The 11,282-nt window shown below is 48.2% G+C and overlaps 1 long non-coding RNA gene across 1 annotated transcript; it reads right to left on the reverse strand.

Annotated features, from left to right (window-relative positions):
* Positions 1-8,045: 8,045 nt before the first annotated feature.
* LOC109737498 (uncharacterized) lies at positions 8,046-11,032 on the reverse strand. Its single transcript, XR_005760151.3, has 3 exons — positions 10,920-11,032; positions 8,542-10,657; positions 8,046-8,379 (listed from the first exon to the last, which is right to left on the reverse strand). It is a non-coding gene; the product is annotated as an uncharacterized lncRNA (long non-coding RNA).
* Between the last annotated feature and the right edge of the window lie 250 nt (positions 11,033-11,282).

An 11,282-nucleotide genomic window follows, 5' to 3' on the forward strand; every position in this document is an offset into this window, starting at 1 on the left:
TTATAGCAGCCTTCCAGTCCAATGTGCGCAACCGTCGCATTCGTTCTAAGATGAATGTGCAGTTGCCCAAGACTGTGAAGGAGCTGTACACACTAGTGGATAAGTGTGATCGGATAGAGGAAGGAAGGAAGTTGCCCGGAGCGGAGGATTGCATCAATGTTGATTCAGAGGAAGAAGATGAATCAACCAGTCAAAGAAAGGGCAAGAAGCGCAACAAGAAGCCAAGAGATAAGACACTGATGACGGTGGAAGGTTCTGGCACGCCTAGTATCGGCAAGAAGGCCAAGACTGAGGCCCCCGGCAAGGAAGTTGCCGCGTGCACTGCCTGCCGGGAAGCCGCTGCCGTGGAGAAAGCCGGGAAAGGTGATGGGCCATACTGCAAGATCCACCGGACCAAGGGCAACGACCTTCATGAATGTTATCAAGTAGAACAGCTTGTCAAGAGACAGAGAGCAGAGTATGATAAGTGTGATAAGGAGAAAGGTCAGAATGCTGCCGGCGGAAAGGGCCGAGGCGGTGAAGCAAACCGCTCCGGCAAACCCTTTCGGAACCAAGGGAAACCCGCCAGGGGCCAAGAGAAGGAAACTTCTGATGATTTGAGTGATGGAGGAAATGAAGAGGAAACTAGTGAGCAGGAATTTCAGAGGGCCACTGACGCCCTATGCTTTGATGGGGGTGCGTCTTTGCACTCCTCCCATCGCCAGCTCAAGTGATGGGCACGAGAGGTCAATGCTGTGGAGCCAGCGCCAGAGGCCCGGAAGCCGCTCAGATGGTCCCGCACGCCCATCATCTTTGATGAGGAGGACCACCCTTGCCGCACCACCACGGTAGGGTGTTTGCCGTTGTTGGTCCCCCCAACAATCCGCAACCTTAAAGTCACAAAGATGTTAGTGGATGGCGGGGCCGGGTTGAATCTGATTTCCCTAGCGGTTATTAACAAGCTTCTGATAGGAGAAGAAGAGCTGGAGGTTACCGGCACGTTTCAAGGAGTCAATCCCTGGAGGAGCCGTCCCAAGGGAAAGATTACATTGCCGGTGATGTTTGGGGGAGAGCTAAACTATAGGACTGAGAAGATTGTGTTTGATGTGGTTGAGCTCCCCCTGCCGTATAATGGGATTCTGGGACGACCGGCCTTGCCCAAGTTCATGGCAGCATCCCACTATGCTTACAACACTTCGAAGATGCCTGGGCTGTTGGGAATCATCACCATCCCATTAGATGAGAAGGATGCAATTATCTGTGTGGACAGGATGTATCGGGATGCCGTCGTAGCAGAGGCTGCGACAGCAATGGTCCCCGCCAAGGAAAGCAAAGGAAAGAAGAGGGATTGTAGGACCTCTGGCAAGGAGTCCGGGAAGCGTGCCCCCTCCGAGTGCACGACACCCGTTGACGACGTGCCGGAGTGTTCCAACAGCAAGAGATCCAAGGTTGCAGCACCCCAAGTGAAGAAGGTCCCGGCAGGGCTGGCTGGTGTTGATGGTACCTTCACCATCAGCGCCACCCTTGACGGCAAATAAGAAAGCACGCTCGTTGCCTTCCTGCGGGCGAATATCGATGTGTTTGCCTGGCAACCATATGATATCCCTGGTGTTCCCAGGGAGGTAATCGAGCACCACCTTGCTGTCTGCCCACATGCCCGACCCGTCAAGCAGAAAGTTAGGAAGCAAGCCTTGGAGCGGCAGTAGTTCATTGCCGAGGAATTCAAGAAGTTAGAGGCAGCTGGATTGGTCAGAGGAGTATTGCACCCTACATGGTTGGCAAACCCAGTGGTAGTTCGGAAGGCGAATGGGAAATGGAGACTTTGCATTGATTTCACAGATCTCAATAAGGCTTGCCCGGAGGACCCATTCCCCTTGCCGCGCATCGATCAGATTGTGGATTCCACTTCAGGATGCGACCTGCTCTCCTTTTTGGATGCTTACTCTGGATATCACCAGATCTTCATGTCCAAAGAAGATGAGGAGACAACATCATTCATCACTCCATGCGGTACGTACTGTTTTGTCCGCATGCCTTTCAGATTGAAGAGTGCCGGGTCTACTTTTACAAGAGCAGTACAGATTGGTTTTGAGCCACAGCTACACAAAAACATAGAAGCCTATATGAATGACATTGTGGTCAAGACCAAGGATAAGGCCACCCTTATCCAGGATTTGGAAGAAACATTTGCTAATTTGCACAAGATCAACTTGAAGCTTAACCCGGAGAAGTGTGTGTCTGGTGTTCCCTCCGGCAAGCTACTTGGATTCTTCGTGTCCCATCGGGGGATTGAGCCAACCCCGACAAGATCAAGGCCATCGAGCAGATCCAAGCACCAAGGACAGTTAAGGATGTGAGGCGCTTGACGGGATGTGTTGCCGCGCTAAGAAGATTCATTTCCAAGTCTGCCGAGCGTGCCCTGCCGTTCTTCAAAATTTTGAAGAAAGCAGGGCCTATGAAGTGGACCCCGGAAGCAGATACAGCCTTGCAAGAGTTGAAGGCTTACCTATCATCTGTGCCCACCTTGGTTGCGCCGAAACCCCGAGAGTCGTTGCTGCTTTACTTGGCAGCAACCAACCAAGTGGTCAGTGCAGCCTTGGTAGCACAGCGAGAAGTGGATGAAGCAGAGAGCGGCCAGACCGCGGCAGAATCAGAAGAGGATCAGAACAGTAGTAAGCACGGCAGCGAGTGCAACCCCAAGGACGCAGCAAGGAAGAAAGTGGTGCAGCGCCCAGTTTACTTCGTCAGCTCCTTGTTACAAGGAGCTGGGTCGAGGTACTCAGGTGTGCAGAAGTTGGTCTTTGCCCTCATCATGGCCTCAAGGAAACTGTGCCACTACTTCCAAGCCCATGAGATCACGGTTGTTACTCGTTTTCCGTTGCAGAGGATACTCCGAAACCCTGAGGCTACTGGCAGAATAGTGGAGTGGGCTTTGGAGTTATCCAGCTTTGGTTTGAAGTTTGAGAGCACTTCAACCATTCAAAGCATGGTGCTGGCAGAGTTTATTGCAGAATGGACGCCAACCCCTGAAGAGGAAGCAACAGAAACATCTCTCCCCGGCAAGGAATCACCCCAAGAATGGATTATGTATTTTGATGGTGCTTTTTCCCTACAAGGTGAAGGAGCTGGCGTGCTTCTTGTTGCCCCTTCCGGGGAGCACTTGAAGTACGTCATCCAAGTGCACTTTGCCCGGGAAGAAGCCACCAACAACACAGTTGAGTATGAAGGGCTCCTTGCCGGGCTCAGGATTGCAGCAGAATTAGGAATCAAGAAGCTGATCATTCGAGGAGATTCACATTTAGTGGTGAGACAAGTCAACAAGGATTACCAAAGCCCATTGATGGAAGCATACGTTGAGGAAGTAAGGAGGTTGGAGGAGCGCTTTGACGGGTTGCAAATAGAGCACGTACCCCGCGCGGAAAACAGCATAGCTGATCACCCGTCAAAGTGTGCTGCACAGAAGCTTCCTGTGGAACCAGGAACTTTTGTTCTCCACCTCTCTCAACCCTCTGTATCACCAACCACAATGGCCCGGAAAAGGAGAAAGTTGGATACGGTAAGCCTCTCCCGATCGAGCCATCCGCTCCCGGCAGAGACCCTGCCGGAAACAACTCCTCACAGCCTGCCGGACCACCCCCTCCAGCCGGGCCTATGGACCCCGCGAACGAGGCTGGTGCTCCCGCAGCCGAGGAGGTGCCGCTAGTCCTCGTTGCCGAGCCTCAGGCTCCAACTTGGGCAAGGCACATCGTCCACTTCCTCCAAACCGAAGAACTCCCCGGTGACCCAGATGAAGCTGAGAAAGTAGCCCGGAGGGCTAGTATGTATCAGCTTGTCGATGACACTCTGTACAGAAGGAGGCCCAGCGGTGTGAAATTGAAGTGTGTCTACCGGGAGGACGGAAAGGAACTGCTGGCTGAGATTGACAGAGGAATGTGCGGCTCACACATTGGATCAAGGACATTAGTTGGGAAAGCATTCCGGCAAGGATTCTATTGGCCCACAACCCTCCAAGACGCGGTTGAGCTCGTCACAACATGTGAAGCCTGTCAGTTCCATTCCAAGAAAACACACCTGCCTGCCCAAGCTCTTCAGACAATCCCTCTATCATGGCCATTTTCAGTCTGGGGGATCGATATCCTTGGCCCCTTCCCCCGAGCAATCGGGGGCTTTGAATTCTTGTTCATCGCTATCGACAAGTTTACAAAGTGGTCGGAAGTGACTGCCGTGAGGAAGGTGACTGCTCAGTCAGCTATCAAGTTCTTGAAAGAATTGGTGTGTCGTTTCGGAGTTCCAGCAAGGATCATCACTGACAACCGCACCCAATTCATGAGCCACGCCTTCATGCAATATGTTCAAACCCTTGGATGCAAGATCTCATTTGCCTCTGTGGCACACCCCCAGAGCAATGGACAAGCTGAGAGGGCGAACGCTGAAGTGCTTCGTGGACTCAAGACAAGGACTTTCAATACACTGCAGAAGCACGGCAAGCGGTGGATCGAGGAGCTGCCGGTAGTTCTCTGGTCCCTCAGTACGACACCTAATCGAGCTACCGTGCAGACTCCCTTCTCCCTGGTCTACGGGGCAGAAGCAGTTATCCCCACAAAACTCATTTACGGGTCTCCTCGGGTGCTTGCCTACGATGAAGTAGCGCAAGATCAGCACCGGTGTGACGACGCTGTGCTACTCGAGGAGAACCGTCTCCGGGCCGCTACGTGTGCTGCACGCTATCAGCAAGCCCTGCGTCGCTATCACAGTCGCAGGGTTCGTGCCCGGTTTTTTGAGGAAGGTGACCTTGTCCTTAGGCGCGTTCAGTCCGCCAAGGGTACACACAAGTTATCACCAAAGTGGGAAGGCCCTTACAGGTAGTACGAGTCTCCAGACCCGGCGCAGTCCGTCTAGAGACCGGAGTGTTGGAAATATGCCCTAGAGGCAATAATAAAGTGGTTATTATTATATTTCCTTGTTCATGATAATTGTCTATTGTTCATGCTATAATTGTATTAACCGGAAACCGTAATGCATGTGTGAATACATAGACCGTAATATGTCCCTAGTAAGCCTCTAGTTGACTAGCTCGTTGATCAATAGATGGTCGTGGTTTCCTGACCATGGACATTGGATGTCGTTGATAACGGGATTACATCATTGGGAGAATGATGTGATGGACAAGACCCAATCCTAAGCGTAGCACAAGATCGTGTAGTTCGTTTGCTAAAGCTTTTCTAATGTCAAGTATCATTTCCTTAGACCATGAGATTGTGCAACTCCCGGATACCGTAGGAATGCTTTGGGTGTACCAAACTTCACAACGTAACTGGATGGCTATAAAGGTGCACTACAGGTATCTCCGAAAGTGTCTGTTGGGTTGGCACGAATCGAGACTGGGATTTGTCACTCCGTATGACGGAGAGGTATCTCTGGGCCCACTCGGTAATGCATCATCATAATGAGCTCAATGTGACTAAGGAGTTAGCCATGGGATCATGCGTTACAGAACGAGTAAAGAGACTTGCCGGTAACGAGATTGAATGAGGTATAGAGATACCGACGATCGAATCTCGGGCAAGTAACATACTGATGGACAAAGGGAATTGTATACGGGATTGATTGAATCCTCGACATCGTGGTTCATCCGATGAGATCATCGTGCAACATGTGGGAGCCAACATGGGTATCCAGATCCCACTGTTGGTTATTGGCCGGAGAGATGTCTCATCATGTTTGCATGGTTCCCGAACCCGTAGGGTCTACACACTTAAGGTTCGGTGACGCTAGAGTTGTTATGGGAAATAGTATGTGGTTACTGAAGGTTGTTCGAAGTCCCGGATGAGATCTGGAGCGTCACGAGGAGTTCCAGAATGGTCCGGAGGTGAAGAATTATATATGGGAAGTCCAGTTTCAGTCGCTGAAATAATTTCAGGGGTTATCGGTATTGTACCGGGACCACCGAAAGGTGTCCGGGGGTCCACCGGGTGGGGCCACCTGCCCCGGTGGGCCAAGTGGGCTGAACAAAGGTGGGAACCAGCCCCTGGTGGGCTGGTGCCCCCCCCCCAAGGGCCCAAGGCTCCTAGGGTTGAAAACCCTAGGGGGTGGGGGCGCCTCCCACCAAACTTGGGGAGCAAGTCCCCCCTTGCCCCCCCCTCTAGATGCATCTAGGGGGGCTGGCCCCCTCTCCCTTCACCCTATAAATAGAGGGGGGTGGGAGGGCAGCCGCACCCCTTCCCTAGCGTAGCCCTCCCCCTCGCCAACACCTCCTCCTCCGTAGCGCTTGGTGAAGCCCTGCCGGAGAACTGCAAGCTCCACCACCACGTCGTCGTGCTGCCAGAGCTCTTCCTCAACTTCTCCTCTCCCCTTGCAGGATCAAGAAGGAGGAGACGTCCCCGGGCTGTACGTGTGTTGAACGCGGAGGCGCCGTCCGTTCGGCGCTAGATCGGATCTTCCGCGATTTGAATCGCCGTGAGTACGACTCCATCATCCGCTTTCCTTGTAATGCTTCCGCTTAGCGATCTTCAAGGGTATGAAGATGCACTCCCTCTCTCTCTCGTTGCTAGTATCTCCTAGATTGATCTTGGTGACACGTAGGAATTTTTTTGAATTATTACTACGTTCACCAATACGGAGATGGCACGTCGTTGCAAAACTCATGGAACATTGAGCATCTCCGTAAGTTCTACCCGTGAGGCGCAGAGGCTGCCGGGCCCTGCCCGGCAGCCACCCATTGTACATGGCATCGCCGAAGTTGCATGTAACCCCTTATACAAGCCGGGGCGATGACCCCGTGCAAGAGAAAATAAAGAAGCGTTGTAGGGGGGGCCCAACTAAGATTGCATGCATGCACAAGCACACCCAGATCATTGCATATCCATATAGATAGGATTGCATCCTGCTTTCATTCTCATCTACATGGAGTTGCAGGTTCTTGCCATGAACCTGGCTTCGACAAAGGACGAGAAGATTGCACGGCACGGCGATCCCCGGCAAGCCAAACAGATAAGTTCACCTCTTGTCCATTAGTATTCTGTAAAGCTACAACTTTGCATGAGAAAACCTCGCCTCCCTCTTTGAAACTTAGGTGCTCCCATCCATCACCCGAACGCTGCTTCGGTCAAGGTGGTCGCTGTGGCCTTTGGGGAAAAGGAGTTGGCGGGGGGGGGGGGGGGGGGGGGGGGCTGGCCCCTCTATCTGTTCCCCGGCAGACATAGTTCTCCGGCAGACAAAGAGGGTGCCGGGAGGATATCCTCTTTGTCTGCATGGACATACACATGCACGGGTTCCCGACAGGATTCATCTTTTTCATTCATATGCAGTTACAAGTACAAGCATTACATAATACAAAGATAGACTCGATAGATTACATCTATCTATCTATTATTATATATTAAAAATGCTTGACGGGCTAACCAAAAAAAGATAATTAGACTAGAAAATCCCATAAAAATTAGAAACATCTAACCGTTAATGTTATTAGAAAATAAAACAACAACCGTTAGATTATAATAATTTTATGAGAAATTACCCACAAATGCCATCGAAAGGAAGCTCCTCTTTTACCGCTACACCAAATCCCTCACGATGTCTTCCTTTCCCCCGGGCCGATGGCACTATTACTTGGATATTTCTCGAAGATCTCCTCATGGCTCCAAAGTTCTTCTCTTGGAAGTATGCCCTCATAGATGGACGAGACTTGCCTGCTCCCTTCCCATGCTCCCATCCGTGCTCCCGCATACGTGGCTTGATTTGATTGGAAGAAAATAAGGTCCGGCCCCACCCCCTGAAAATCAGGGGGGAGATGATTAGATTAGAAAAGAAAAAGGGAAAAGAACAGCCGTAGGATGAAGTGGGAGCACGGATGGGAGCAGGCAAGCCGGATCCCTCATAGATGGGCTTCTGACCAATGCTTTCATGCACGTACAAGGTGGCTTTCCTGAAGAGGCTGATTGATTCCGTCCAGATCGAGATGCATGAGGATGATTGCTTTCTATACATAGGACCGGCTTGCTTTGGTGCATGTCCGCACATCTGGCCGGAAAGCAATCGGCAACATGCAGGTGCCAGACCGATCAAGCTAAGATATACAATTTTATTATCCGTTTTGGCACATGCTTGATAGCAATCTTCTTGCTGATTAATTTCTCCCGTGTAAACAACAAGCTAGATCGGAGACACTTGATTTTTGGTTCGATGACCACACACATGTAACACACCTTTTCTTTGCACAATTACATCACGCACACCTCAAAAAACAATCTCAATCTCCAACGCCGTTCACTTGTAAGTGCTTCCAGATCGGCTTCACCTTCATATCGGCGCCCTTGGACATTGCCACACCTCTGTTGGATCTCCTTGATTGTCCAATCGACTCCACCCAACGATAGCAGCAACTCCAATAGGTATCATCTTCTGCACAAAATCGATTAATTTGTATTATCCACTGGGTGTCAAAGTGATGAACTGATCACTGGGTGATGGATCAAGTATACTTGATTAATAGATTATGCTAAAATAGAAAAACACTAGTCTATACATCTAGATTCATTAATATGACCAGAACCGGTTCCTTACCATACTTTTGATAACATTTTTGTGTTCAAGGTTGGCTCCCAATCTCCGTCGCTCACCTTGATTGTCCAATTGACTCCTTCTAGTAAATGCCCCACCTCCAGTAGGTATTACCATCTTATGCAAAAAGGCAATTAATTTGCAAGATTCATTGTAAGCCAGATTAATGAACTCCCTTCGCCGTACTTACATTTCCCTCGAGTTAATAGTTATGTGTTCAAGGTTTGGTTCGAACAGGACTCTTAACTACATATAATTATTTTTCCAGTTATATTGCTCCTTTAATCAATGGATACTCGCATCATTGAGGCCCTTAAGAATGTGCTGCATAGAGATAATATACTAGCAAAAACATTCAGAATGGCAAGTCACACATTCAAAGAATGTGACTATCACAATGCAATATTAAAACTAACCAATAAGTGTGGCGCAGATGGAAAACGACATGGTATGCCATCTGCAACTGAAGTTGCAGCCTTGATTGTGAATGGTACACTAGAAAAAATAGACGGTAATGCCATTGTTAAGTATAAACATATCATCGAAGCACAGATAATAACAGGATCACATGTGGAAGAAAAGGTCTATATTCCAAAAATAATCATGTCACCAGCTGAATGGTTGTGGTTTTCCTTCTAAAAAGGAGAAAATATCCTATCTCACCATGCTTTGCTATGACAATAAACAAAAGGCAGGAGCACTCTCCAAACAAGGTTGGACTATATATACATGAACAAGTCTTTACACATGGACATTTATACGTACCATTCTCGAGAGTCAGAAAAAGGGATGGACTGCAAGTGATGGTAACTGATGAAGATAACAATAAGAATGTTGGGGTCAAGAACATAATGTACAAAGAATCTACTATATATTAAAAATGCTTGACGGGCTAACCAAAAATAATAATTAGACTAGAAAATCCCACAAAAATTAGAAACATCTAACTGTTAATGTTATTAGAAAATAAAACAACGACCGTTAGATTATAATAATTTTATGAGAAATTACCCACCAATGCCATCGAAAGGACTAGAAGTCTAAAATACACACTTGCCGTATGATGTTGCCAGCATTTTACAATAAGCACAAGTACATGGATAATTAGTTTGCTGTAAAATCTCTTCAAATTAACAAATTTACTTATCTATGCTAACATGAATGTTACAGACTATATGGCAGGATGAATATAGTCTACTATTTCTACGGAAATATTGAAAAGATGCATGAACATTTGATGGAAATACGAAGTAGTTCCAAAAAATGGTAAAAGATTTACACACATCTAAGCTTATGGTTCTTATAATATATATATACATCGGATTACAGTTACTGTTCTGTAATTATTCAATAATACTGAACATCGAAACAATATGGTATCTCATGTTTGAGGCTTATTATAGAATACAAGCTTATAGTGAAAGCATCCGCGCATTGTTATCTTTTATATGTACAACGCAATCAGACCTATTTTACTATTTAGTTATTAAAATTTAATTACACTTTGAGAAATAGTCAAACTACAGCTACTCGCAAAGATGTGTATAAATTCTTAAATTTCATCGATAAGAATGTGGGCTAAGGGGCCTAACACTGTCAATGTCGGTCCCATGCCCGGAAAAAATTGGATGTGGCCTGAACAATTCAGATTTTTGACTAACAAAGTAACAAGTTACCATCAGCAATGATCATTAATAGACAATATTGACTGGCCCTGAAAAATTGGATATGGAATAATCTGTGCATAATAGATTTCCTCTGGAAACTGGGAGCTAAAAAAAGGCAGGACACCTAACTGAACAAATATTTTTATCTAAGCATTGCAAAATTGAAAGAAAGCAGAGAGGAGGTGGTACCACTTCATGGTCCTTCTACAGCGGCACCTCAAACTACAGTTTTGCACGATTTTGGTTGATTGGAGCCCGAAGGCACAGACATTTGTAGGGCTGTGCTGGAAGTAAAATGTTAGGGGCGACGAGCCACCCTCCGCCGACCCAACTGCGACAGCTCCTCAACCTTCGACCTTGACATCGATGGGAGCCTCACGAAACTGGAGATGTTCGCGTTGCATCGCTCGCCTCCGCTCCGTCGCAGGGGACAAGATCCACGCCCTCATTGCCTACATGGACACCAACGGCAACGGCACCGTCAAGTTCGACTAGCTCAACTCCTCCCTCGCGTACCTGCTCCTCAAGCCCTGCTAAGCCTAAGTCAATATTGACTGGCCCAGGAGATCGAGGAGGCGCGCGTGACCCAGATCAGACCCGTGGCCGCGCCAACGACGTGAGCGACGGGGTGCGTGCAGGGAAGACGAGCAAGGTGGCGGCATGAAATCAATAGAGGTAAGAGGAGCTTGGGAGTGAGATCAGCAACGCCATTACCAGCGGCAGTAACCGGAGTTCATCGGGACTTCGGGAGGCAGCAATTCTAGAGTGACAAGGAGAGAGGTGAAGGAGAAAGGGGATCAGGAGAGAGTGATGTGTGCGTGCCAGATGCATCCACGGGAGCATGTTGGGCTAAAGCCTAAAGCCCAATTAATTATTCCATTTTTCAGAAGCAACCGAAAAAAATTCCAATTGATAAGCTATTATTATGTGCAGCGTACACCCCCTAAAAAGGTATAATAACGTGTTTAAAAAATGGTATATTTGTTTTCCTGCTGAAATTAAGTCTGAGGATATCCATTCAAACATATTGTACATGATTATATGAAGAAGAAAAAACATGTACGAGTCACTGATTTT

The sequence above is a fragment of the Aegilops tauschii genome, chromosome 6 (assembly GCF_002575655.3).
Source record: "Aegilops tauschii subsp. strangulata cultivar AL8/78 chromosome 6, Aet v6.0, whole genome shotgun sequence".
Taxonomy (NCBI): Eukaryota; Viridiplantae; Streptophyta; class Magnoliopsida; order Poales; family Poaceae; genus Aegilops; species Aegilops tauschii.